This window comes from Ursus americanus, chromosome 16 (assembly GCF_024610735.1).
Source record: "Ursus americanus isolate L20-20 chromosome 16, mUrsAme1.1.p, whole genome shotgun sequence".
Classification (NCBI taxonomy): Eukaryota; Metazoa; Chordata; class Mammalia; order Carnivora; family Ursidae; genus Ursus; species Ursus americanus.
Genome location: NC_142142.1, coordinates 14,365,173 through 14,392,390, shown reverse-complemented (window position 1 = coordinate 14,392,390; position 27,218 = coordinate 14,365,173). Strand labels below are relative to the sequence as shown.

The following is a 27,218-nucleotide window of genomic DNA, read 5'->3' as shown; positions in this document are numbered from 1 at the left end:
TTCACAACATATACAAATATTGAATCATTATGTTGTACACCTGAAAGTAATATAATGTTATGTGTCACTTACAGCACCATTAAAAAATAAAATAATATCTTTAAAATAATTTTTATATTGATTACATGTTGACATAACATTTTGGATATGTTAAGTTAAATAAAATGTAGTGATGGTGCACCTGGGTTGTTCAGTCCGTTAAGCATCTGACTCTTGATTTCAGCTCAGATCATGATCTCAGGATTGTAGGATCAAGCTCCACATTGGGCTCCGCACATTGGGAGACTGCTTAAGATTCTCCTTCTCCTCCTCCCTTAGCCCCTCCTCACCCCTTCTCTCCGTCTCTCCATCTCTAAAAATAAATAAATAAAATAAAATGGTGAGTATAAACTATTTTATGGCCTTTGGATTTACAAAGAGATTTCATGTGTATTAATTCCCTTAAACATTACAACTATCTCTAGAGGAAGTTATTATTTATAATCCTCTTTTACTATAAATAAAGAAACTGCATTGAAGAGTTTCATACCTTGCCTGAGGCTGTAACTAAATTTGTCCCAGGAATCAAACCCAGAACCCCTGAATTCTATATACCAGTGGTTTTCAAAGTGGGGTTCCTGGACTGGCAGCATCAAAATCACCTGAGAACTTGTTAGACATGCAAATTATTTGGCCTTACCCCAGACCCATTGAAGCATAATCTCTGGGGCTGTGTCTGACAGCCTGTGTTTCAACAATCCCACAAAACGGCTCATGCTCGTGAAGTTTCAGGCACGTTGTAAGAATCAAATTAGATGAGAGATCTGAAAGGAGTATATAAGGGGTAGACTAAACAAACCACAGTAGCATTATTTCTTCACTTCCTCTTTCTTTTCTATTATTTGTCCTCTGAGGTTAGAAATACTGAAGACTTAAATGTCAACAAAGTTGACAGGAAATTAGGACAAAGAGCAAAATCACAAGGTGGCCACCTTGACTTGCTACTAATAATACCAAGAATCAATGACTTGCAATAGTAGCAATTACTTTGTTTTCCCTAAATGGTTCTTGATTTTTCTTTCAATGTAAACAGTGATTGTGAAATTGAATTCCCATAATTGTGATCAAAAAGTGGTAATGAAACACTGTTTTGTGTGAAAAAAAATCATGTATTTACTGTAAGCACTGCTCTGTAGGGTCTGATTCTGAGGGACTGTTGTATCCCCTTGGGAAGTTTCCTCCCAATGACACCACTCAATGAAGGCTGCTTTTTCCTCCCACATCTCAATCGTGTTCTTTGCATAAAGTGAGCTCAAAGGAACTTCAGAACAAATGAATGAACATACCACTAACCACAGGCCAGGGGATAGAGGTTCTAATTCTAATTCTAATTCTAATTCTAATTCTAATTCTAATTCCCCAGAGCTTCTTCTAAATGATTATTTCTCCACCGTCTTTGAAAGTGAATTCTACTCTACCATCTTGGATGTCCTGTAGGGTTATCTACCACCTTCCTGGTCATTTCCCCTATTTCTTATAAATACCTGGTACTTGATTCATAATCTTATCTATACCCAAAGTCTTGTCATCATATAAGTTGTTTTTTACAAAGACTTAAGTTTTTTGGATCACCCACACAACATCCTCTTATCTCACCTTCTAAATATTCCAAATTTCAAATACTTTGTTTCATGCAACCTCAACCATATACTACTTGCCTACCCTCTGGATCCAGACCCAGTCATCACTGGGACGTCTCTACTCTTTTGTATCAAATTCAAACATTGCACTCTGTCTCCCAGTCTTCTAATTCTCATATTGAATGATTCCCACTATAACTTCACTGACAGCCTCACCACATTCTAGTAGTTCTTAGTCAACCCCTTCTGATTTCACTTGTTTCTTTTGAAGCTTATAGATTCATCTGATACATCACTTTTGTCTCTTGACAGGAAAGTGACAAGATTTAATGGGATTTTAAGGTGATGCATCTAGTAGTGAGTAGTGACATGCTAAGTGGACTAGAAGGAGAAGAGTCCAGGGTTAGAGAGAACACCAGCTGGTTGTGTAGAAGTTGAAGGATGGGTTTTTAAGGTCCCACCCAGCTTTGATGAGAGACTAGAACAGGGAAGTTAAAAAGGCTACCTAGAAGAGATAGTATGAAGGGAATCAGCCATGAGCTTTCTGAGGGGAGCAATCTTCTTTGTTTTGTTCCTCATTGTATACATGATTTCTAAGACATTGACTATTTCATACTTAATTTTAATTCATAGGGGTGTGAAAAGGGTTAAATATGGATTGTATAAAGCTTCCTAAAAATGAGTATTCCAAGAGATCCAGGCAAGACTTCTTACAATCTTGCCTTAAAGATTGCACAGCATCACTTCTCCTGGATCCTACTGATGACAAGACATAGGTCCAGTCTAGATTTAAAAGGAGGGAACCATACAAGGATATGAGTACTGGGAAGCATAGGTTCATTAAGGAGAGGGGCATCTTTACAAACTAGCTCAAAATTCAAATAAGAGCCTTAGAAGAAGGCTCTTCTTTTTGTTCCTCTTCTTGAAGTTCTGGATAAGACAGAACACCGAGTTCAGTGCTGGAGTGTCATCATGTGTAAAGAAGCTCATCCTGAACAGAAATTCCAATATTTGCAGGGTGCTTGGGTGGCTCAGTCAGTTAAGTAACTGACTCTTGGTTTCTGCTCAGGTCATGATCTCAGGGTCATGATACTGAACCCCGCATCAGGCTCTGCACTGGATATGGAGGCTGCTTGAGGTACTCTCTCCCTCTCTCCCTCCCCATGTGCTTGCTCTCTCTCTCTCTAATAAATAAATAAAATCTTTAAAAAATAAATAAAAACAATTAAAAAAAGAAAAGAAATTCCAATATTTGTTTAACTTGTAAACATTCGGAGGGATCATAAAACATAGTTTCTGACAATCTTTTTTTAAAATCCTCTGTCCCAAACCATTCTTAAGCACTCGGAGTCCTGAGAAAGCCCCACATTCCTTTGCCAAAAACATCCTTTCTCTCATTATGCCATCCTGTGCCCTATCTTAGTGCCTCTGTCACTCCCCTCTCACCGCTGCACACCACTCAACAGGTACTGTAAGTGTGTGATCCTGACATGTGTAGCACCTTGCAGTTGTTCCTCTTGAAAGAAGTGTTTGCTTACCAGAATAATTCAAATTCCATCAAAACCAAAATTTTATTATCACAATAATAATATTTATTAATTTATTATTTTTATCATTTTTATTATTTATTTATTATTTTATTATTAACTTATTATTATTATTGCTTATTTTAAGGATAGAAGGTCTTTAGCACAAAATATCTGCTGGGGCAGTACATGAATTAAAATTGTAATAATCACTGATGTGGTAGAGTATGACTATATTAATATTTTTGCCAAACACTCTCTTGGCCAGGATGAAATTCCATGTCAGGCCTGTCCTTTCCAGAGGGACCTGATCTCTCTACTTCAGAATGAATGACAGGAAACAAGAAATCTCCTGCCCCACCCTGCCATGGTGACACAGACATAGGTAGGGCGGTGGAGAGAGCATTGAGGGGAAAGGTCAGGAAATCTAGGTCTGATTATTGATCGCTTGTGTGGCCATGAGTAAGCTGCTTAGATTCCTAGGAAAATGCTTCTCAGACTTGAACATGCATGTGTGTCATCTGCTTATTGGGGATCTTGTTTATATGCAAATCCTGCTTCAGTAGCCCTGGGTGTGGCCTGGGATTCTACATCGTTAAGCCGCTCCACTTGAGGCTGATGCTGCTGGTTCATGGACCCCACTAGAGGAGTAACTCTAGATCATTCTTCTCTCATTGGGGAATGGGAATAGCTTTATGTATTCATCTTTCTCCCACTTAGAAACAAAAACTTTTATGTTTGTTCATTTTCTAAAAAAACTAAAATCCAAATTTTTTTGTTTTGTTTTTGCTACATCGCTTAACACAGCTTGTGGAAACTCTTTGAATCAGGTACAACCTCATCTCCAACTACTCTCCATTCCCCCTAAATCTACAGTCCTCATCGTTCTTCTTCATGCCATGTTCCACACACCTTGACAACTAATTCTCTTCTTTTATAACATACTCTGTGCTCATCTACTAGGCTGTGAGCTCCTTTAGCATCATGTTAATGTTTGTAGCTCAAAACTTAGCATATTGTCAGTATATACCAATCGTCCAATAATTGTTTATTAAAAACTGGTTCAGCTCAGGTTCACCCTCCAAAGCATAAGATAAGTGTTACCTCTTCTATGAAACCTTTCCCTGGATGGCCAGATGGGATGCTAGTCAGCACCTTGTGTGTTCCTCTCATGTACCACTTAAGTGAATTTTAATATTTCTTGGTCTTTTCTAATGGAGTCCAAGGTCCTTGAGAACTGAGATAATATCTTGTCAATCTCTGATTCACCATCATCTAGCACAGTTCTAAGCCCACAGCATACCCTTAGTAAATGTTTGATTACTAAGTTATTATATGTGATGAACAAAAGAAAGAAGGTACATTTGAAGAGGCAGGCTTTGTTTTGTTTAAAAGAAATTCAGAATCATACATGTCTGATTTCCATTCCATGCGTGAATGTCTGCTTCCTTCTGTAACCTTTTTTGAGGGCACAGATGCTTTGTGCTACCCCCGAGCAGATTCTTAATCTACCTGTCAAGTGATGCCGTGGTTAGTGTCCAGTGGGTGGAGACCACAGTGGATCACTTTGTGGCACTTGAGTTGCCCAGAGTGGGAGCAACGGTCTTGTCTCGCTCTGTGGTAAAGATTAGGCTGTCAAGTGGTTAACGATAATGTGGGAGTCTGAGATGACAGCAGGATTGAACTGCCATATGCAGAAACCTGTGGAGAAAGAAAATTATAAAGAGGTCATGGAACTCCTGAAGCATTTTCCCTTTGGATGCTGTAACACGGAACCTACTTTGACCAAATGAGTTACCAGAAAAGGAAAGAGAGAACTAATAAGCATGGAACACCTACAATGTGCTGGATGCTTTCATACATTATCCCATTTACTTTTCACAGTGATTCTGCAAGGAAAATATTGCCATAAGAGTTCTAAAAACAGTTACCATCTAATAAGCACTTTATCCGCATTATCTTACTTGGTGTTCAAGCAGTATTATGTTACACTCTTACACCTCATTTTATAAATTTCTGTCTGATATTTGCATGTCAACATGTATCAAACTTATAAGAACTTTCTAAGGGTTAGTTTTCTTACGAGGCCTGAAAGCTCCTTGAGACCCATAGTCTACTCATAATCACACTCCCCAGAACCAAATATGCTCATTCAGTTTAAATTAAATTGAATATTTTTACACCAAATTGTCTCAATACCTCTTTGAGGGTCAGGAAGGTGTACTCTTTATTTTTGTATCCTCGGTGCCCTATACAGTGTTTTTGCATTACAGGTGAGTTATAAATGGTTATTGGAAGAATACACGGGTTGATGGGTGAATGAGATGGTTCAGGAAAGAGATTAGCGAATTTCCTCCACTGGATTTGAAAGTGAAAGAGGTGGTAGGAGGTAAAAAAAAAATCATAATGGGAAAGGATCTTGAAAATTAGTGTCTAAGTGAAACACTAGAAGAAGGTTGCTTTTGCCATTATGTACAGAGATCAGAACGTGGAGGTTGGGACGTGATGTATGACACCCTGACACAAGGTGCTATGGTGCACGTCTTCTTTTTTAGGATTACTTGTGGCCACTTTATTCCCACCATAGCACTGATAGCCTCTTCCATACAGCCTGGATCTTTTGGATCCAAATCAATTTGATCAAAATGGTGACATGAGGATAATATGACCTGAGTTGTTCCCTCAAGCAGCTTGCTGACTAAGAGATAATAAATATATTACCTTCATGAACAGTGGCAACCTAAGATCAAAAGAGAAGAAATGCACTGAGATGGGCTGCAGGTACTCACAGAAGGGAGAAGGTAAGGTTGTACACTAGAGTTAGCTTTTGAGTCAAGGCTGCCCGAATGAGTGCACAGAATGAGGGCAGGTGGAGTCACGGGGAAGGACAGCTTGAAGAATACCCCTCCAAAACAGAAACGAATTTTATCCTCAATGTGAAGATAATGAAACTGAAGTTCAGAAAGGTAGAGGAAATTGGACAAGCGGTATGGCCTGAAATCAAACCTAAATTTTCTAATGTCAAAACCCAAGGTCTTAACCATCTGGCAAGTCCCCTTCATGAATTAAGGTGGTGTCAGGGAATGGAGAAGAAAGGACAACTAGGAAGAAATTGAGTAATAGTAATAATACCAGTAGGAGATACTTAATAGCCACATACTCCTCTAAGCACTTTACATACAATAACTCGCTCAGTCTTCACAACAGCCCTGTCTTACACGTGAGTAAAGTAAAGCCCAGACAGGTTGAATCCCTTGCCCAAAGTCACATCGCTGGTAGTGATTTGAATCCAAGCAATTTGGTTCCAGCATGTGTTTAGAAATAGCAGTTGCAGAAAGGAAGAATAGAGATGAAGAGGGATTAGTATCTTCTAGATGCACCAAAGTCTTCCAAGAATGATTACCTCTGAACCAGAGCCAAAATTCTAACCTCCTTTCTACTAAGGGTCTCTCTTGGGTCGTTTCTCTCACTCAAAACAGAAAAATAAATAAATAACACTAACTAAAAAAAACAAACTGTAATTAGCATCCTTATCACTTGAATTCAAAACAAAAATTAAAAAGCAGCTGAAAGGACTCCTTTGAAATGAAAAGGAAACTATTTCAGATTACAAAAAAGTATGCTAATTAAAAATGATTGATATGTTATTTTGTTAGTGACTCATGCTACCTTGTTACAGTTTCATTCATTTCTTGTTGACTAATGAGCTCATTGAAATAAAGAGAGGGATTTAGATTGAACTTTAATTTTCTTTAGGGTTTCACATATGTTTACATTTCATTTTAGTTGTTAAGCAACCCCTATAGTTTACTTCAATTTCCTGTTTAATTTGAAACTAAAAAGACAAAGAGAAGAACTTGCAGTCTGGCTGAGATACAAACTTTGTTTGTTGGTGTATGTTGACGGTTTAAAATAATGAAAGTTCCTTTCCCTTAATAATAAACAAATTATCATCAAAGAAACAGAGACATTATTGGCCAAGTACGGTCATTGATAGATGGTGGGGAAAAGTCCTCAATACAAGCAACTTTTTAACTTTTTTTGAGTATGATAATAAGAGTGGAAGTAAAATGTTGGTCCTTGTTCTGCCTTGGTCCCTTTTTAGCCATTTGGACATGGCCAGGAGATGGCATCTCTGAGCTTCACCAGCTCCTTTGTTATGTGGAACATGGGGCTGCTCTGGGGTCCACCAGGGATGATGTAGAACAGTGCTCTAAAATGTATGATGTCATAGAAATGCATGGCCTTTTTAGTATTATTTCTAATTTTGGAGCTTTTCATCCATGGGAAAATAGGCAGTCACAAGCTATTAAGGAGGGCCCCGCCTCCGGATCCCCATCCACATTCATGTGACACTGTAGTGGGAAGAACAGGGAGTATGAAACTGGCTCACTGGCTTCTTTTTTAAAAAATCTGTGCGGGGGGGGGGGGGGGGCGCCTGGGTGGCGCAGACGTTGAGCCTCTGCCTTCAGCTCGGGGCGTAATCCCCGCGTTCTGGGATCGAGCCCCACATCGGGCTCCTCCGCTGGGAGCCTGCTTCTTCCTCTCCCACTCCCCCTGCTGTGTTCCCTCTCTTGCTGGTTGTCTCTCTGTCACATAAATAAATAAAATCTTTAAAAAAAAATCTGTGTGTGTGTGTGTGTGTGTGTGTGTGTGTGTGTGATCAGTCTTGCTGGGGGTTTATCAATTTTATGAATGTTCACAAGGAACTAAATTTTGGCTTAATTTCTCTGTTACCCTTTAAAAAAATCATTGATTTCTGCTGTTTATATTTTTCTTCTGCATGTTTTGGGTCTCATCTCAGCAGTGTCTGTACACTGGATAGGATAAGACTCGAACATCCCCGGTAGGCAAGCACTGATATTTCTGGCTAGCTCTCAGCCTCACAGCAGCTCCGCATTGCTAGACTCATCGTATGCGCCTTCGATCGTGTCCTGCGTCACACATGATAATAGTCCCGTACCTCTGTGATTCACCCCTGCGCAGTTCATCTCTCAAATACCTACTCAAATTCAGCAGCAGCCCCAAATCTGGTCTTTGCCTCCTTAGCCATGCTGTCTTTGGGTGCTGCAATCCAGAAAATGCACCTAGGCAGAAAGCTGGAGCACCTCTTTGGCTCCTCTCTCAAAGGCCACAGTCTCACATTGCTTATTGTCCAGTGTCTGGAAACAGTGCCCTTGCATATTCTGTCCAGTTTTATAGTTTTTCTTTTCAGTGGGAGGACAAGTTTAGTGCCAATTAGTCTGTCATGTTAGAAACAGAAGGAGCACCATGTTTCTAAGAAGTGAGAAAATTGGGGTCTAGTTATGGATTGCTTCCAGTCTGTACCCTATCTTCATTAGTTCATCTGCCTAATTGGTATTAGCAACTACATTTAATTTACCTACAGGGTCTTGGTGAAGACCAATTTAGATAATGGTTGTGGAAGTGTTTTGCACACTAAAATATGTGTTATGTAAAAGTCATGGGACATAGGGGTGCCTGGGTAGCTCAACCAGTGTCTGCCTTCAGCTCAGGTCATGATCTCGGAGTCACAAGATCAAGCCCGCGGTTCAGGCTCCCTGCTCAGTAGGGAGTCTGCTTCTCCCTCTGCCCCTCACCCCACTTGTGCTCTCTCTCTCATTCTCTCTCTCTCTCAAATAAATAAATAAAATCTTTTAAAAAATCATGTGACTTTAAGCATGAATATTTTTCATTAAGCACAGATGCTTAAAAGGATGAGTCAATGTACAAGATGAAACAAGTATTTTCTGGCATCTCAGAAAGGGAGAAGGAGCAGGGGAATAGCATTTATAATTAATTACTGTGTGCCACATGATATAGTTGTGGCTTTGTTTATTCAAGCAGCCTTATAATACACATGTAATTCTATTCCCATTTTACAGATGAGGAAACAGAGGCTCAGAGAGGTTAAATCACTTGTCTAGCCAACAAGTGCTAGATTCATAGCCTGATCTGTGGATTGCAAAGCTTTGGACTTGTTTTTCAAAGATTTCTTTCTCACACTGAGGGGCTTTGTATAAACATCTAGACCAGATTGCTGAACCTCTAAGATTTGCCAACTGAAGAATGAAACATAGCCTATTATGGTGTTTTTTCTTCTAAGTGCTGTATTTTTTTTTTTTTTTGGCTTGGTGGAAGTTTATTGTGTACGTGGTTCTGAGGAGTGTGAGAATTATTAGTGATAGCTGCATCCCCAAATAACTGAGTCACTCATTTGTGTATGTGTGTGTGTATGATAATGAGTATGAATGTGTGTTTCTGGAATTGCTTCTAAGTTAATCCCCTCCTTTTTTACACCAGAAATCTGGCTTTAAATGAAACTATTAAATGTAGTGTAAACATTACTAAATTGGGATGTTAACATTTAAAAATTGTTCCATGCCTTTTTAATGTGTTTTGCTGTTTTCCCTGACTAATTATCATTCTTCTCAATATTTATATGTTAACATGACCTTTTTCTGATTGAATAACTTCAGCTGGGTCTCAAGTGCTCACAATATCTTACTTTTAAAATTAAATTATGTTCCAAAATGATGAACGAATCCTATCACAAGAAGAAGCAGGGTGGTGGAAAGGATATGACATCTGTCAGAACCTCAGAATCATTGTTTTTACAAGTAAGAAAAAGAGAACCTAAGAAGAAAGTCGGCATGGACAGTATTTGAATTGTTACCATGTAGGTACTGTGTTGGGAGTGATTTCATATACATCACCTCATTTAACATCCACAAAAATCCAACAGGGAAGAAATTGCTATCGCTCTCGACAGTAATTGACTCAGAGGGAAACAAGCTCGCACAGCTCAGTGTGTAGGTAGAGAAGAGAAGTACCTCCCACCTCTTTCTGATACACAAGCCCAAGCTTGCTTGCGTGTGTGTATGTGTGTGTGTGTGTGTGTGTGCGCACGCACGCTCGTGCTATACAAATGACATTCAATGTCTTTTTAAGAGTGGAAACTTTATTTATTTATTTATTTATTTATTTATTTATTTATTTATTTAGGAGAGAGATTGAACAGCTGGGGGGAGGGGTCGAGGGAGAGGGAGAGCGAGAATCCCAAGCAGGCTCCACACTCTCAGTGCCTGGCCAGGTGAGGGGCTCGATCTCACAACCCTGAGATCGTGACCTGAGCGGAAATCAAGAGTCAGATGCTTAACTGACTGAGCCACCCAGGCTCCCCTAAAAGTGGAAATGTTTTGATTGTGAGAACTCTAACGTGTAAAACAGCATCCTTGGTGACTGTGGGGTGGTCTCCTATCCCTTCCAGTTTGGGTTCTCCTTCTTCGGCCCTCCCATCCACTCCATTGCCCACCCCTAAGTTACTCACTTTATTTCTCAAAATGGCAATTTCACACTTCCAAGTTTACTTCCAAAAAACAAAAATTTACTCTGACGTAAGTAATGGTCTGTGTTTCAAACTCGAGTTATAATTCGCCGTGGAGTGTTTAGAAATAACTCGCACGGGGGGCATCTTTATCAAGAGTGTCCAGTCTCTCATGGTGACTACTTTTTTTTTCCACTTTTTTTTTATGGTGACTGTTTTTTGTTCATACAGTATGTTTGCCAAACCATCCTTATGCCACTTTAAAGTTAATTATATGTGATATATGATGCAAACTGGACGGTTCTTTATCATTTTGGCCTCAGATTCAACAAAGATTTATTAAATGCCAGTTATGTGCTAGACACAAGGCCATTTGCTTCCTTGTTCATTAGCTTACACAAATTTCTGAGGAGACTGGTGTCACATAGTGAAGGTCATACAGGTTTTAGAGTCAGACGATCTGTTCTGCCCATCTAGCTCTACTACTAGCTAACTGTGAGGCTTGCCATATTAAATACAGAAATCGTGGTAGCTATCTCAGGAAGGTGTTGTGGAGTATTTAGTGACATCAGATCTTTTGGTATCAACCAAAAATCTTAAAATTCCTTGATGATGGCTATTTTTCTAGTAGGTCAGAGGTGCATTTCAGGGGTATGCAGCCTTTGGCTTTTCTTATTAAGTTATGGTGGGGTAAATCACATTACTCAGGGTGTCTTTCACTTTGCCTCATTCACTGTGACCATGCTTCATTGACTCATTGTCTTTACTTCTGTCCACTGTAAAGATCTGCATTCCAAATTTGGGCTTTTCCTTAGAATAACTGCCTTTTTCTTAATGACTAAAAACAAATCCCTGATACGTCTTCTCTAGACTTAATGCTTCTAACCTCCTAAATTCTGTCTATTAACTCTGGTCCTCATGAGGTTCTTTCATGAACTTTCTGACACTGAGCTAGCCACCATCTCATCTATCAGCTATTATCTTCAAATAGAAAAGTGATCTCTGGGCTCCTCATTTGCCGGGCAGAACAGACATTCTCAAGAAAATCATTTACATACATGTTTTATTTGAAATGATCATTTGCTAAACCTTTCTAGAGGCAAAGAAGGAGCTGGTTCATGACCCTCTTGTGACTTAAGACCTTGGAAGGCAGAAGTGAAGAACTTGTTACCACCTACAATGAGTTAGGCATGCAAGAGTATTTATCTTCTCGCTTCTCACAGCTAAGTTGAAAAGTAGGTAATGTTCCTCCGATTTTATTGCTGAATGTGAAAACGCCTTGGCAGTGGCTCATTTGTGTTACTTCTCTCTCCAAAAGTGAAGTAAATTAAAGGGGAAAGAGTCATGAAGAAGCTGAAAGCTTTGCCACAGATTAGCCAAACCTAGAGCAAAGAGTAAACATCAGAGACACTCCAAATCAAAGTTGTTTTGTCAAGTCTGTCAATAGTATTTTTAGTGTGACTTAGCAAGCATGTGGTACCACAGAGCCTTTCAAGCACTAAATGCCCACTCCAGAAAAAAGGAGAACAAAACAAAAAGGAAGAGTTCCTGTTCTATAACAGCCCGTGGTCCCATCAGAACTGCCTACAAAGCTAGTCTGGGAACTCAAAACACTGTTAATTAGCTCTGGTAAAAATGATATTGCTTGTAATCAAAACCATTGCAAGTCTTACAGAGCTAATGTTCAGATAACAGCTTTATGTATGTATATATATATGTGTGTGTGTGTATATATAGTAAATGATCATTTCAAATAAAATGTGTGTGTAAATGTGTGTGTGTGTGTGTGTGTGTGTGTATATATATATATATATATATATTTTTTCCCCTACTAGGACTTCTCCAGAGGGGAAGAAGGAAAGCATTAATATTTATTGAGTGCCTATTGTATGCCATGTGCTCTACTAGCACATTTGTATGCAGTAGCTATTGATCTTTGCATGGGTTATTTTCCTGTTTTTAAACTGAGGAAACCATGTCTTTGAGAGGTTAACTAACTGGTTTGAAGTTACCAAAGTCTCATAAGAAGCACATAATGTAATGGCCAAGTGAGAGAGCTCTAGAGATGGAAAGGACTGGGTTTGAAAGTATATACTCCCTCTTTTCAACTATGTAACCGAGAAGAAGTTCTGAAACTCCTTGAACCTACGACCTACATCTTCAGCTACAAAGTAGGGATAATGACAGGGTAGTGGTGAAGACTAAATGAAATAATCTTCATGAATTCACCTGATACTTTCCCTGGTACATCATTAGTGTTGGGTAAATGTTAACTGGTCAGTTAGTAGGGAGGGGTGGTGGTAATCACGTCAAAACTGGCGTTTGTTTTAGATTGATTCTCAAATTCAAAGTCGTTTATCACACACACAGTCTTCTAGAACAACCTTTTCTCATCTTGGGAATTCTTTCTTTGCATATATTAGTTAACTTAAAAGAAGTAACTTCAGTCATCAGTCTAAAATTGGCTTAGAAAGATGACAGCCTCATATGAAACCTATTAAACCCTTGGTTAGTAAGTTGTTTACTTTCTTAATTTCTCCCCTCTCTTGGTAAGTGTTTCTGTATTTTGAATTGTTTTCATTCCCACAAATGTAATCTATGCCATTTTATCTGAGTGGAAAACCAATACAGTAATCATCAATTAGACATGGGGGAAGGAAACTGGTTCTTGAATTATCTACAGGCACAGTCCGACCATGATGGCAGAGGAAGGTGTACCAAAGAAAGCTCATTAGCTCCAATTAGCAGAAGAGGCTACTCTTCCATCTTTGAGAGATATAAGGATTGGTGTTAGAGAAATCCACACAGTTTACTTCTGCAAAGGAAAAGACTGGTAATCATGACACACTAGGGCATCTTTTTATTTCTTTATTTTCTGTGTGTAGTTAGTTCTCACTATGAAATCTCCAGTGTGAACTGGCAAAAGTATGAAGCCAAAGACCTGAGGCCTTAATTGGCTTAAAAGAGAGTATGCTTTGGAGCCGTTAAGACTTGAAACTGAGATCTGGATCTAGAAGTTTACTAGTAGTATCACTTTACGCTACTCAGTTTTTCCTCACTACCTAATAATCCCTGTTCTTTTTACCTCTCAGAAGTGTCGGAAACATCACATGAAAAATGATGAGCATGAAAATGTTATATGCCGATTTAGTCAATGGGCATGAAAATGTTTTATCCTGATTTAGTCAATCAGCAAATATTTATTGAGTACCTATGTGTCAGATACAGTTAAGCTCCAAAATAGTTTACCAAAATAATTATTTTTGTTGTGGTTGGGGTATTAGCCATGCATTGTTTCCCAGTCACCAGAGAATAACCATTGAATATTCATTCTGGCTCCTAAGTCCTATTTCTAGCTTATCTTCACATTTTGGGAAGAACATTAAGCCATGTGCCATCCCCTGAACACCAAGTCCACTTACATCTGAGCTGCTATTTCTCTTCGAATGCTTTCCTTCTCCATCCAAATCATGCTCATCACTCAGATACTTCTCTTGAGATTAAACCCAGGTGAACTTAGCCCCAAAGCCATCTTCTTTTTTGTAACATATGTCTTTCCTTTTGGGGTCTTCTCAAATTGTAATGTGCATACAAATCACCTGGGCATCTTGTTAAAGTGCAGATTCTGGGAGTCTGCATTTCTAACAGTCTTTCAGGTGATGCTGGAGCTGCCAGTCTGTGGATCAGACTTTGAGCAGTAAGACCTTAGAATGCTAATTCTGGGCTTAAATTATTCATTGTCAGTAATGCACAGCTATATTTTCTTAAATTAAAATTTACTGGTAAACTCCCTTCTGCAAATACTCATGTAAAGGGAAGTGCTTGGTGGTTTTCATGAAATAAGAGATAGGTGAGCTTAGGTAAGTCACATTGCATCCCTGGGTCTAGTTTTCTCATCTGTAAAACAAGCACCTGACCTGCCTCACCTCCCCCTCAGTGTCCCTGTGAGTGGCTTCAGTGCACTGCCTGTCTTACTGCACTACGCAACCCTTTTTAAAAACAATTATTTTCCTTTCACTGATTTTACATTTCCTTTTATTTTTAAGCCTCTTTGAAAGTTCTTTCTATGGGGATTATCATGGAACTAAAAGCAATGTCAAGAGGCAATTGGTTTTTTTGGTTGTCAGAGTCTCTGCTAAATTAAAGGTTAAATATTCCAAAATCATGGCCTTCCAAAGGAAATCAATGCCCCTGAGTGCCACCAACTATTATCATCTCTTCCTCGAGTGCCATGCTTATGATGCATTTCTTTCTGTCTACTTTTCATAAATTTGCATCTTCTCTCTTCCTCACGGCAGGGTAACAAGAGCACAGATTTTGAAGTCAGACATTTGATTGAATGTAGGCATTATGATTCCAAGAGAGTTAACCTTCCTGAGACAAAATGTCCTCGTCTGGTAATCTGTGAAATGGAATTAACAACAATAACAATAATAGTAAGAGGAAGAGGAGAAAGAACAAGAAGATGGATAAAACTGTCTATTATGGAAGTCACCTCAACCAGACACAGTGTCTGGCTTGTAGCTGGGGCTTTGTAAATGTGAATTCCTCTAACAGCCTGTCCTTTGCCATCCTTTCTCTTTCTGTTTCTTGTCCTCTTTTCCAAACTTATTATTCTCCATTGGGCTCCTTTTACCCTACATCATCCAAAAATAGGCTTGTGAATAAATGAATGAATAGGTAAAAGAATGAACTACCAATTTGAGTTATAAGGGTAATACTTGGCATTTTTATTTTGACATTCTATCTTTTCAAATCTTTGAAGCATTTTCTTATTTTCTTGTTTATAACATTCTTGTAAGACATTATTTTTGACCTTTCTTATAGGACACATTTGCCTTTACCTATGGTTTTTGTGTTCTTATGCCTTATCAATATAACTGAGAACTTCCTGAGGGGATAGACTAGTTCTTAGTCATCTCGAATATTGAAATGTTCGGGGTTGGAACCAACAGCCAAGAAAGAATTCTTGGGATGTCTGCAGTGCATAAAAGTGATTTTACTAAAGCATGGGGACAGGTCCTGTGGGCAGAAAGAGCTGCCCTCGGGTTTGATGGATGACTGATTATATACTTTCAAGTTGGGAAGGGGTTAGAAACCGCATAAGTCTCTAAGGAATTTGGAGAGAAGGTTTCCTGGACCTTGAGGGAGCTCACTATTATTGGGAAAAAGCCATTTATTACTGTCTAATAAAACCTTAGTCATGAGACCCTTCAGATGTATATCAATGGGCCACATGCTTGGAGGATGATTGTTAGCATATATCTTGGGGTGAGGGGTAGAGATAAAGGAAGTTTCCAAAGGAATTTTTATATGTTAAAGTAGACTTACAGGATCCTGGTGGATCGTACTAAGATTGCCTTTAGCCCTTAGCAAAATGTGTCAACATGCAGGCAGCTGAGCTCCCAGAGGAAGGTCACTCTGCCTGTTTCAAGGAGTTATCAATGGGCTCTAAGTAGTAAGGAAATTTAATGTTTTCCTTTTGCGAATTTAATATTTTTTCTTTTTGCCAATGTTTCCCTCAATAATGTTTTGTTGAATGAAGGTATGTGAAAAGGAAAGAAGGAAGAAAGAGAAAAAAAAAAGGAAAGAAAGGAAATGAAAATGAGTTTACTTTTCTAGATTGAAAGTGGTTTTTCTTATGCAGTGCCTGGCACATACTAGGAGCTCAAAACATATTCATCAGAGATGTATAATTGCCAATTTAAGTCTTGGGTAGATTCCCAAATGCCAGGCAGGTGATATAAAGTGTTTGATTTGGGAACTCGCAATGACGAACACAAAGAGTAGCTGGGAAAAATGGAGAAAGAGAAACCATCTTCTTTCAGGTCAAAGATGTCAAGCTTTCATGTCATTGTCCGCCCTGCCTCGGTAGGCTGATGGTTGCCAGGGCAACAGTGGTGCCAAGCCTTCGCATTCACGGAGTTTTCCATTGATAATTGCTAATGTGAACAAGTGCTGGCTTGCACTTTACACCTGCCTGGCTTGTAAGTCCACCTTAATTGGATGTGCCAAGATTGAGGAAAAAGTAATCTGCCCTTTCAAGACAACTGACAGGGAGATGAAGTGTTGTTTGGGCCTTTATTGTTACAATTTTGCTGACAAAATTACTATGAACTGTCTTCTCTGGATGCATAGCCTGCCTTTGTTGGCAGAACCCTAGTGTTTATCTTCTAGGGGTGGTATATTAAGTCAGGGGAAACTTTGATGAAATGTTTGGAGCACTTTTGTTGGAAATTCATTTTTTTTTTCAGGTGCTGTGGGGAGAGATGTGGCATTGGGGAGAAACCAGAGGATATGAGGAATTAGAAAGGGGTAAAAAGGAACCGATTACCTACTATGGGCAAGACACTGGGTCAGCCTTTCTAATGCACATGATCTTAATCTTCCCCATTCCTACAAGGCAGGTGTTAAAATCTCTGGGCTACATTTAAGAAAACTGGCTCTAAAGGTGAAACCCTCTGTTTGAAGTCTCAGATTGAAATCCAGACATGTTGTCAGGATTCAAAGTCAGGTCTTCTTGAGGATAAAATCTGTTCCTTTATCTATTCTTGTCTCTCAGTGGGAATTTGGACAAGTCACTTCCTTCCTAACTGTAATTTTTCCTCCCAGTTCCCGTTTTTGCTCTGTGAAGCCTTCCCAAAGCAGTCCACTCCTTCCTGCATTGACAGCTCTGTTAATATTTAAACATATTTACCTCCGTTTAGAAATCATTGACTGGGAGCCTACTGGGTTTTAGGGACAGTGTTAGGTGCTAAAGACACAGATGAATAATTTGAGTTATTTTACAGGAGCTTACCATCTAAGACTCTAGGACAGGCCATGAAGGAATAGATGCATTTAATTAGAGAGAGTTGGTTAAAAAGAAAGCAGTCTGCACATGTACTCTTGAGTACAGAGGAGAATTTTACTAGGGACCAGGGCCAGCAAAAACCCAGAGGAGTGAAATAGTATGCCTGGTGTGAAGAACTACAGACCATTTCGTATCTTGAGAGGAAGAGGTAACTCTGGAGCTACTGGAGAAGCTGACAGTGGAAAAGGGGCTTGTGAGGGAGTGTGGTCATAAACTCAGAGATATGAGACTGGTCTTCTCCTTTGCTGTGGGGAATCTCCAGTGACACATTTTATGGCCAGGATCAGCAAAATTTTTCTGTAAAACGCCAGAGAGTAAATATTTTAGACTTTGCAGACCGCAAATGGTCTCTGCCACATATTCTTCTTCCTCTTCTTTTTTTTTCTTTTTTACAACCTTTTAATAATCTAAAACAAACAAACAAACAAACAAAAACTTCTTCACTTGTAGGTGTAAAAAACACAGGCTGCAGACCACATTTTGCCCAAGGCTATAGTTTACTGAATCCTACTTTATGGCTCAGTCTCCATCTCTCACAATCTGTGGTCACCAACCTTTGATTTCTCAATTTTCCTCTTAAAATTTAATGCTTAGTTAAGACCAATATATATCATCTCATTTAATCTGCATAACAATCTATTTATAAGTTATAAAAGCTTAATGATTTTTTTAAAAATTAAGTAAACCCTGAAGACAAGCAGGAATACTTCATAATTCTTCAATGTCCATTCACCATTAGAGATTTGCTAAATTTTTAAAAGGTAAAATGGTTGGACTTTTATTGTGGACATAATTTAGCCCTGCAGGACTTAAATTTTACCGTGCATAAGAGCTACCAAATAGGGTTGTATACCATAAACCATGTATACTATACCTTATGTGTAAAATAAGGATTTTTCAAAGTTAGTTTTGGCTATGTGAAATTTTTCACTTATATGCTGACTTTAGAAGGAAATTTTCCCCCAGTAAGGTGTGCATAATATAGTGGGACAATTAGTTCCCCGGCCGAGATCTGGAACCTCTAAAAATGCAATTCAGATTTGTTTTAGAAATCAAGTCACCTATCGAGCTGGTGATTGATTTAAAACAAAACAAAACCACCCTAGCGTGTTTTCACTTGCGCTATGGCCAAATCATACCTCTGCCATTCTCTACAAGCAAGATTATGTTGTTATTGCTCTGGTTTATTTCTAATTTAAATGCAAATCTTTTTTGATACTTACCCCTGTTCAATTTCATTGCCTTAATTTTAACTCCCTGCTCAAACTGTTGAGGTTATCCTGAATCTTTGTTTAACCATCCGCCACATTATCTGTCCTTCCTAATTTCATAGCAACTTAGGGGTTGGAGGGTCCTCGAAGTTCTTCTATCGGTTGAGGTTTGGGTTGACACTGCAGGGCCCTGTCATTTAGCCACCCCACTGCGTGTGCACTTCCAGCGGTAGGGGATGGGCAAGGGAATCAATACTTCCCACTGCATTATTGAACAGCTCTAATTGCTTAAAAAATGGGGTAAATGGAAGGAGCAAACACATGTTGACTGACTCTCAGCAGTTTGTGTCTGTAATCTTATCTTATTCTCCAAACAACCAAGTGAATTAAGGATTCCTATATTGGCTATACAGATGAGAAAATTTAGGATTAGAGAATGTGCATTTATTTGTTGCCCTAGCTGGTAAGAAAGGCAGATAAAATTCAATGCCTGTCTGACTCCTAAGTCCAGTGATGGTTCCCTGCTTCCACAGGTGCCTCATTATCGCTAAAGATCTTTTCTAATGTTGGACCAAAGTCCCTTTCTTTTACGCTATGTTCTCTGTGCCCTCCGGAACAATGCAGAATAAATTAGCTCCCTCTTCCCCTGCCTTTGGTTGTTAGAGAGCATTATTCATAGTCAGGAGAAGGCAGCAGCTGACAAACTCTCAGGAGAAAGAAGAAGCGGACCTGGGGGGTAAGCACAGCATGGGGCTATGGACACAAGTTTTGACACAAGACAAATTTCGGTTTGAATCCTGGCTCTTACAGGTAGTTTGTGACCATCATCAAGTCATATTAGTTCTCTGACCCTTATTTTACTCAGTGTAAAATGAACAGTATAAAAAAAAATGTTTCAAAGAGCTCCACCTCTTAGCGGTGTTGTGAGGATCACCAAGGTGGTGCTGCCAAGCGTGGCACAGTGCCTTGTAGAGTGAGTCCTGCCTCATCAGTAGCTTTCCTGTCATTCCAGAGTATTCTGGTTTTTTTTTTTACAATAAACAGTGCATTCATTTGTCTGTGTCTGACAAGGCGACACACATTAATTTAATTTGTAACTGCCTTTTTCTGTGTTACTGATGAAAGCGTTGAATAACAATAGTTAATTCACACTTGCAGACTTCCTAAGTGTCAGAGGATAACTGACATCATGTATGTGACTTCATTTCACCCTCAGAATATCCTTGGAAGGTAAATTATATTGTTATCATACCAATTTTACAGATGGGTAAACTGAATCTCAGAAAGGTTATGCAATTTGCCCAGGGTCCCATGAGTAGGTAATAGTAGAGGTGGGATTCAAACCAAGGCCAGCTGGCTCCCGCAGTCCTGCTCTTAACCTCTGTGCTCAACTGCCTCAAAGCAGCATGGGGCCATGGGAACAGAGACTTCATCTCACTCTCATTCCAAATGTTACTCAACATTATTTTCTCTTGTTATTATTATTAATATTTTTAATCTCTCCCCAAGTCCCCAATACTTTGTGTTTTCCATGACTTGTCCTATCTCCCTCAGGAATACAAAATTAATTCTCACTCATATGATCAGTTTATCTTTCTTGAGCCTGTTTCCCCATCTATAAAATGGGGATAGAGATACATATTCAGGAACTCTTTTGTGAATACTAAAGTAGTAATTCAAACCAAGTGTCCAGATCAGTGTCTGACACACCTGAATAAGTTCCCTTTGCTCACTGCCTACAGCATTTGCATTAAAAGAGATGATTGGGCAGGATAATTAATTCATTTGCTTGCTCAGCAACAACTTATAAACTGCCTACTAGATGTGGGGCTTGGTTTCTGCATTTGATGAATCAGAAAATGTTGTGCTATAACATTGTATAAACTGTAAGAAGAAAATGGATGGTCTAGTGGGAGCCTAGAAGGTCAGGTAGGGCTTCCCAGACTGGGAGGGATTTGATCTGGGTGATGAAGAATGATTAGAATGATGTTATTCAGACAGCAGGGGGAGAAAGAAGACCTTCTAGACATAGTGAACTGGGACTAGTAATAGAAAGTGTGAAGAATGCAAATATTGGCTTGTTTACCCAATCTCTTGGTCTGCCATTCTTAGGAAATTGTACCTCCCATTTCTTCCCTTTTCCTGCTACTTTTCATGTAACATACAAGCAATATAATAAAAAATACAGAAGTTAAAATTAATGCACTAATCTAATGCACGGAGTGCTTTCCTTTTTCTGTATTGTTTTCTAGTCATTATCAGTGTGATTCTATCAAGTTTTATCTTCTTATTAACCATTCACTATTGTTATAAATACATTGTTTCTATTTTTGATATATACCATTGTTGGTTTCCTTTCAATGACTATTATTTTATATATTATGTTTTATATTTTTAAACTTTGAAAAATTCCAAAGTAAGTATCCTGAGAGACATTATCATGAAGTGGCCAAGTGTATAGACTGAACAAAATGCCTCGGTGCTAACTGGGTGCCACAAGTACTCTGCTCTGGGTAATTTATTGAAACTCTGCTGTAGTTTTGTTGTAATTGTTATCATGTTGTTGTTCTCTCTCTAAATGGGGATTAATAATAACTACTTCATATTTATTTTCACAAAAACTAAATAGTTTGAATAGGAAGCACTGGGTCCAGTGTCAAGTGATTAGTGATGACTGTGATTATTAATAGATAGTGCCTATCTGTCTTTATATAAATATAAATACATATGTGAAGACATTTGGTTGACTTGATTCTTAGCCAGGAACAAAAGCACACCTTTCTTTTTTTACTCCAGCCCTATTATTGTCTATCTTTCAACAAGAATCTTACAAGATTGCAGCATTAGCTGATGCAGTTTGTTCATTCATTCATTCATTCAATTTGCTGAATGCCCACTTTGTCCTGAACTGTCTCATAGGCTCCTCTGAAGCTCATGGTCGAGATGGAAAGTAGACAAATAAGCATTATGCTGACAATGCAATGTGATAATGACTTGTCTCCCCATGAGGGCTGCACAAGGTGCTGTAGGACTCAGAACTCAACACTTCACGGTGGCACCCCGGGCCCCCAAGTGATGTGGCCCCTGCCTCTTGTGCGAATCCCTCCGCCTGTCTCCATGCCTCTTCATCATTCTCCCCCACATGCATGCTTTCTTCTGGTTCCCAAGCCCTTGTTTTGTCTCAGGATCTGTGCGCATGCTCCCCCTCTGCCAGGAAGCTTTCTCTTCATAGGTTGCCTCTTTCTCATTGTCATCTCAGCTGAAATGTCATTTCTTCAGAGAGCCCCAAGCCATCTATTGGCCTGTTGCCCTCCTTTCCTTTTCTTTTCTTTCTTTCTTTTTTTTTTTCCCATTCTAGCATCTTCATCATTTTCTTCTTGGGACATATCAAGTGTGTAATTGGATACCACCCCTCAGGCTGTGAGCTCCACACAGAGACCACGTTTGTGTTCATCCCTGTTTACACAACACCCAGTAGAGAAGAACATAGAAAGGGCTCTGTAAAATATGTGCTCACCGGATCAAAATCAGGCAAGCACTGAATCTCACCGGAGGAGTAAAAGTTTACCAGGGGTAAAGGAGAAATCATCACTGGTTCAGTGTCAAGATTTGGAGGCAAGCACACAAATTTAGGATCCATTCAGATTTGTCTTCCAATCCAGTCTTGCTGCATACCACGTACATGAACTCGGGCAAATCATCTCAATCTTACGGCCCATCTCACCTTCATCTGTGAAGTGGAGATAATGGCACCCGAGTTGTGAGGTTGTTGTGAGGGGTCAACCTAAGGTATCCAAAGCACGTGAGTAGATAAACCAATAACAGGATTATGTGCGTCCTCAGATGTGATGAGGAGGATCCTGAATGGTGTGGACTGACAATATTCTGGCATAGTGAGTCCCCATGTCTCAGTCTGAGAGGGGAGACACAGTCGTGTGACCTGAAGCACTAGGCTGCTGTGAGGAAAATTGAATTGTTGCAAAGTCTTTGGAAGTACAAAGTGCCTCCAGCAAGTTTCTGAAGGTCAAAGATTTATAGTTTGTTTTTCACAGCATCCGGAGGATGTAAAATGACGGTTCCTCCTTATCTCAGACACTCTTCTCAATACCGTACATGGGGTAGCTCGCTTAATCCTAACCATCTCTGGACCGTGATGTCCCCGGCTCTACAAATGAGGAAGCTGAGACACAGAGATATTAAGAAGCTTGCTCAAGACCATGGAGGGAGGTAGTAAGGGACAGAGCTGGACTTCCAGCCAAGTGGTGTGACATCACCCGCACCCTGCCCTGCCTGTGCGTGCCAGAAAGCCCTGTGGAATTTGAATTGTTACATATATGAGTTCAAATCCCTACTCCACCACTTACTGATTGTGCTGCCCGAGGCAAGGTTTTTAATTTCCCTGAGCCTCTGTTTCCTCATGAGAAAGATAGACAGATGGTGATATACAGTTTAAAGGAGGTGGTGAGACTGAAACAAGCCGGCGTACATGGTTGGTGGGCACCAGCGCCATGGCTGGTGCTCAGTGCAAAGTGGCCAGCATGAATACTCAGTCGTACTGAACTCTGCTTGTGGGTCTTGATGTAGCTGAGATGTTATAATCCTTGATGGCTGTTAATTGAGAAATATGCATCCATGACAGGTAATCAATACGCTCATTTGGCAGTCAGGTTCCAGATGAAATAAAGCTAAACGATGATGCAATTAGAATATACAAACAAATCCCCCACAGAAGCCAAATAAACTTGACTGTTTCTCCATCCTAATCATGCCACCGTGTTTGGAATGCATCTGGAAGGCATTTTCTCGGTAAATCTGGACCCAGCTAAATAAATAGAGCTTCTTCATCACTGTTTGCTTTACCTGCTTTCTCCTTGGAGCTCAGGTTCCCTCCACCCGAGCTAGACAGCACGTAGGCCTGACTCCCTAAGTGTGAAGGACGCGCTGCACACCTCGCTGACAAACAGTGTCCCCTGAAATTCACTTTGTCATTTCTTTCCTGGTTCCCAGACAGAATGACAATAGCTGGCGATTTTAATGGGGAAATGGTTCGAGAGGCAGGTTCTCAACAGTCTCTGGCAAATCTTTCTACAGAAATCCTTCTCCTTTATTGGAGTGTGTGAATTACTAAACAACTAAGTACCTGTCTTGGTGGTCACCCTCACACCAACCTGCAAATTTTTTGTCCCATATTCACAACTGCAGTTTATTAACTTGAAAATGCATCATAACTTCTACATGCCAGTAAGCATAATAAATCATGACCTGAGCCAATGGTTTAGCTAAAACAATAAACCATGATTTAAAAAAAAAAGGGGGGGGGGAACACCTGGGTGGCTCAGTCGGTTAAGCAGCTGCCTTTGGCTCTGGTCGTGATCCCAGGGTTCTGGGATCAAGTCCCACATTCGGGCTCCTTGCTCAGCAGAAAGCCTGCTCCTCCCTCTGCCTGCCACTCCGCCTGCTTGTGCTCTGTCTCCCTGTGGCAAATAAATAAAATCTATTTTTAAAAAATAGGAAAAAAAATCCTAGATCCTCTACTTACTAGCCCAGTGTGTTAGGCAATTAATATTAGTCCTTGTGCCTCTGTTTTCTCATCTTTCAAAGGAGGATGATTATAGTACCTGGCACCTGCTGTGATGGGAAGGCCAAGTGAGATAATAAAAATAATAATAATAATAAGCTCACAATGCATGCCAGTTATTGTTATCATTACCACCCTAAATTTTAAGTCAAATAATCAGAAATGAGACTAATTTGGGTCATTTAAGTTTTCCATACAGTATTTTCTGGTAGGCTCGGGACATTGCAAAGAACATGAGCTTTAGGGACATCCAAACTTGGATTCAAATCTTGTCTCTACCACTTCTGCATGACCTTGTATTAAGTGTCCTAACCTCTTTGAATATCAGCATCCTCACTTGCAAGCTCCTTAAAGAGTGTATATAAATATAAATGATTCTTCCCAGAAATTAGGGATTTGAGCTTAAGCTAAATCAAGAAAACTTGTAAGCATGTTAGAGTCCACAGCTGTTCTGTACCCATGAAGACCTTGATGGTAGAATGATCTGAAACTGCTTGCAAAGTAGCCAGTCACAGGACGCGTAAACTGGAAAGGGCCTCTGGGTATCATCTTGTCTAATGCATTCGTTTTGTGGAAGAGAAAACCCCAAGGTTCAAAGAAGTTAAGTGACCCATCTGAGATGACACAGCTAGTAAAAGGCTGAGCCCAAGAGGTGAGTCTAGTTACCTTAGAGCAATCAGTATTCCACCCAGTCTGTCAGAGCAGAACAGAGGAACAAAATAAACAAAACAGTGATTAAATTTAGATTAAAAGGAAAGGTTGAAAGGAAAGGAAAGGCAGGAGGGAGGGTGGGAAGGGGAAGAGAATAATGTCGTTGAGTGCATGGCATCATTTGGGGTGCATGGCTGTCCAGTGGTGCAGGTTTGGGGGGAACCCGCGTGACAATGTGGTGAAGAGGGTGCGTGGGGGTGAGTGAGGTGGAGTCAGGTCCCAGCTCTGCCTCCGTAGGGCTGTGCAATCTTCAAAAAAGCACTTCACCACTCCGTGCCCCAGTTTTATACTATCACTCTCTGATCTGCTTGTTGTGAGGGCTCAAGAGATGATTGATATAAAATTATGAGTACAGAGCTTACCACATAGGAAACATTCAATGCATTCAGCTGTTCTTATTATATGTGGAGTGTCATCTCTTTTTTTTTTTCTTCAATTTTTAAAGCAGCTGTTTTAAAGTTATTGAGATAGCCTGTTTTTTTGTTTGTTTGTTTGGTTGGTTGGTTTTGTTTTTTTTTTGTTTTAGTTAAATGCCATGGAGCTAACACTGTGAGAAGGTGTTAGAAGTAATTACAAGAGAAGCAAAGGCTGGGGGAAGGGGGCTGCAGAAGTAAGCATCAATATGTATGCAGTACGTGCTACCTAAGGCACTGTGGGGAGAAATTTCCTGTCTTCTACTTAATCCTTGGCACAGGGCTATGGGGTAGGTATTGTTGCCCTCATTTTACAGATGAGGAAAATAAAAGTCTGAGCAGTTAAATCATTTGGTCGAGGCATTTCTGACACAAAAACCTCTTTTCTCCCTCCCAAGATATAGTCCCTGCCCACTTACATTCCCAGAGCTCACTAGAAAAAAAGATCTAAGAAAACCACCTATCACTGGTTGGTTATTGTTGTTGTTGTTGTGTTTTTCGTTTTGTTTGGTTTGGTTTGTTTAGTTTTGGTTTTTAGGCAGCCTATTGCTGCTAGCCGTCCTGTATGTTTTCCATGAAGAACTCTTGTTCATTTTCCCATTCCTTATTCCTTTCTATAAGCTGTGAATCACCAGATTGAAAAGTAAGCAGTCTCTGAGTTTACATGTTTTTCTGTGTTTTCTCATACCCAGGATAAACAGTATTGCTACTCACAAGAAAGCTTGAGTTACAGTCTTCTTCTTGGACACTGATGGGAATGTCTAACTAAGGTAAAATAATATATATTTTAACTAAATTTTATATATGACTAAGTTTATTATTATTTACTCAAGTGTTTGTGATGTGCAGAAACATGTCATGTCTGTGGACAGGGCGGGGGAGGGGAAGAGTGGTAACTGGGGTGTAATTTTCCTTAACTCTTTAGTTTGAGCAAAAACCTGTGGATTAGAAGGTGGCATTCTCAACAGACTTTTGTTAGTAGGGTCTATCACATTTGGTGGAGGTGATTGGCATTAAATGTGTAGATCATTTGGCTTGAACGGATTGATTCTCTTCCTTGTATTTTTTATTAATTAATTTATTAATTTATTTATTTATTTAAAATCTTTAGAGAGGTCCAAAGGAGAGGACTGAGCCTTTATTTGTAATGCAAAGGGAGGTCTAGCACTTCAAAAAATTCTTGCAGATCAGATTCCCTCTGTTTAAGTTGACTGAAATAGATTTCAATTAAAAATGAAAAGAACTATATTTAAGTAAGCTTAAGTAAATTGTTTATTGGGTAGGAGGAAAAACTTTCCCTCTACCCTCAGTTTAGTATCTGGGGTCTAGGGATTAAATGGACAAAAGACAGATTAACAGGAGAAAAATTTTATTTACATGTACAAACCACATACACATGGGCATAGTCGGTGATGAGTAATTGAACAGACTGGTTTATAGTTTGGAACTTGTATGCCTAATTTAGTATGGGAAAGAGAGAGGGGAAGGAGAAGCTCCTACGGGAAGAATAAATCGGTTTCTGTAGGAAAGATAAATGGGTTTTTTTGGAGAACAAGCAGAAGATAAGAAAGTTTGTGATAATACTTGTCTATATAGGAATGAGTGGTCTTTCCATCTTCTTCAGGGCCCTAAAACTCCCCAGGAGAGGGGATTTAACAGATTTACTTTTGGTCTCTCTTCTGAGAGCTTACCCACCCTGAGGAGGGAGTTTATGGCTGTCCTCATTTCTCAGAAATTTCTGCCTTTAGTCAAATAAAGGAAGATCCAAGAAAGACGGCTCTTTTTTTGCATCTGTTGAATCTCAAATGTCTTCAGCTTAAAATAATCTTTATGCCAACTCTGGGGTTCCAAATAGGTCCCCACATCAGCTATCAGAAGCTATATCTACATTCATCTTTTTTGTGTGTTAACATTTCCCAGTCTGTTATCTTTGTAGCTTGGTGTGATCAGCATTTAGCAGTGTATGTGTGAAAATACAAT

The 27,218-nt window shown here is 39.5% G+C and overlaps 1 long non-coding RNA gene across 1 annotated transcript in view; it reads left to right on the top strand.

The window, feature by feature from the left end:
• Positions 1–26,079, top strand: part of LOC148108765 (uncharacterized) — a 1,465,056-nt gene extending 1,438,977 nt beyond the window's left edge. The window contains exon 6 of the long non-coding RNA XR_015726944.1: positions 25,931–26,079. This is a non-coding gene — a long non-coding RNA (uncharacterized LOC148108765). The remainder of the gene's footprint in view (positions 1–25,930) is intronic.
• The last annotated feature ends 1,139 nt before the right edge of the window (positions 26,080–27,218 follow it).